The sequence below is a fragment of the Squalius cephalus genome (assembly GCF_949319135.1).
Source record: "Squalius cephalus genome assembly, chromosome: 19".
NCBI lineage: Eukaryota > Metazoa > Chordata > Actinopteri > Cypriniformes > Leuciscidae > Squalius > Squalius cephalus.
The window spans coordinates 18,080,912-18,083,699 of NC_137140.1; positions in this window are offsets into that span (position 1 = coordinate 18,080,912).

The following is a 2,788-nucleotide window of genomic DNA, read 5'->3' on the forward strand; positions in this document are numbered from 1 at the left end:
AAATGGGCAGGGCTACCAATCTATATAAGCGGGCCTATCTCGCCATAATTTTCATAATCTTTCTTCTTCAGTGCGAAGATGTTCTTCTTGCTGGACTCCGAAGATAGAAGACAATACATTGGCAGCTTTAAATACAGAGGAGTGATCGAACTCCATGCAGGACTACACCTCCTACCACCCAAGGAGCAAGGTAAAGTTAAGGGCCTGGCTTGAACTTGTTGCTTGGTTTGGAGTGGTTGGCCTTTGGGCACGTACCCAGGCCGGGGACTCAAATTCCAGGCCTGTTCCGTTTACCGAAAATGCATGTCAGTAAAGTCAGATCAATAATTTTGTTAAAATTTAAGAGTGCCCAACTAAGCAAGCCAGAGGCGACAGTGGCAAGGATCCAAAACTCCATCAGTGACAGAATGGAGAAAAAAAACTTTGGGAGAGACCGGGCTCAGTCGGGGAGACAGTTCTCCTCTGGCCAACGAATAAACACGATTCATTATGATTCAGGCTGAAAAGAAAGCACGACTCTGATCGGGCATTTACGGGGGTCATCCAGGTGTGAAGAACACCAATCAACGAAAAGGTTCCACCTCTAACGCACCTAAGAAGCTTCTGACTCCAGAGGAGGAGATGACTGGGAATCCCTCTTGGCCAATCCCTTTTGGCCACTCCCTCTGAGAAGGGACCTCCTTTCCCAAGAGAAAGGGTCAATCTGGCATCCCCAACCCGAGTTGTGGAGCCTCTACTTTTGGCCTCTTGATAGGAGCCTTCAAGCCTCCCCCAGAGGTTGCTTCCATTCTCTTTTTTCTTTTGGAGCTGTTGGACGGCGGACACACTCCGTCCATGCTCAAAGTACACATGGCAGCTATCGCGACGTACCATGCCCCTATAGCTGGCACAAGTCCTTCCGGCCTAGACCAGGCTCCACCCTCAAGGGTTTTTCTAGACTTGCTATACCCTCAAACTCCGGTCAGCAAACCCAAGTCTGCCTTTTCTGGACATCCTACTTCCCTTAATCTAGTAGTCTGCCTGGGGCCCTCCTCACTGAGTGCCGCTGGGCTACGGCTTTGCTGGAAGGCTCCGTTCTGAGCTGGTAACACAATGTTTTGCAGCCATTCCCCATAGCATTCAGAGAAGATCCTCTGACGCAATGTGAACCGTATCTAAAGGGAGCGAGCATTGCGTATCCTGCCGTGCTCATGCGCGAGTCGACGCTACTGCTGTTCAGTTGAGAATATCTGACAAAATGGCCGTTTTGTGCAACTTAAATATTCAGTCGGCCCCGCCCCTTCTGGCGGGCTGAAAGGCTATTTTTCTGTGCAAGTGCACAGACATGCACCAATCAGACTTCAGTATTCGGAGATAACAGAGTTTCCCCATACTCGTCAGACACTGACCCAACTCTCATTCTCGTATCTCAGGGAACCAAAGTTACGTTAGTAACCGGAGCAATATCTTGTCAAGGGCACCAGGCAGTATCACCACCAAATTTTTGTGTTTTCCCTCCTCCAAAAACCCAATATAACCCCTGTTCACCTTCATGAGAATAGCCAGTTTAAAGACACGAAGGTCCAAAAAATTCTCTATTGTGCAGATGGAGAATAAATTTGGCACAGGTAGGACATACATACACTTCCCTAGACAGAAGAGAGTGCTTTTGGAAAAACTGACTGGCCATGACACAAAGTGGAAATCCAGAGGTGTTGTGACCGACCTGTAGAAAGTGAAGAAATCCACTTTCATGAGCTCAGAGCCCAGGCAGTGTCTTTCTGCAGAGCGGCGCATCAACTTCCAGAAAGCAAAGCTGTGTGAGCCACAGTCTAGTGGGTCTTTATCAACATGATGCTGAATGACTTTCCCATTTTAGAAACTGAAGAGTGATGGACAAACACACACACACACACACATTCCCTCCTCAACCATCTAAAAATGAGATAGCTGTCTCTTTTTTATGATCTTTTGGCAGCATTTTCTCCTCATTGAAAGCAGTGAAAGTCGAATCACTTGAAAAGTCGATGGATTTTGGCCGTGGAAATTCTGTACTTGGCAGATGAACCTTAGATGAAATCACAGAGAAAATATGAGGCAATGCTACCGCAACCAGAGCTCCACACACACACCGCTGTGCAATGAGACCATTCAGGAGGGAGAGAGAATTTAACCATCTGTAACACATTCAATATAATAAACACTGTAGTGTTTTGTCTCTTTAGAAATTTTAAATACCATGACATAAGTATGAAATCAAAAATGGTACATGGAGACCAATATAACTGATATTCATGAGTGTATTTTTCTTCCGGACAAAGACACAAATACAATAACTCAAGTATACAAGTCATATGTTGTATACATTTCTAATCTAAAGGAATCACCTCAGGAACTTTACATTGAAAAAAAATAGAATATTCTAAGCAGCATTTCATGTTTGTTACATACAACATACATTTCCATTTTTTTAAAGATAAAATATCTACAAGGGCTTCTTACAAAAATAAATTTTGATCATTGCAGTACAAGGACATTCAAGGGACTATTCTAAACAAATATTATTCAGTGTCCACACATTATTTTATATTTTAAAGTCACCTTTTTTATGTGAAAACAATTGCAAAATAATATTTTTTATTTTTATTGTTGATTTAAGATTTTTAACTCAAATTTATGTGATTTTATCAGATGTATTTTTTCAGGGAGATTTGTAAGGACAATGGAAAAATTCACAAATAGACTGGAAAAAAATGTTTTTGAACTCTGAGAAATTAGGTAGTTTTGTTACATGCTCAGAAATTCAAGC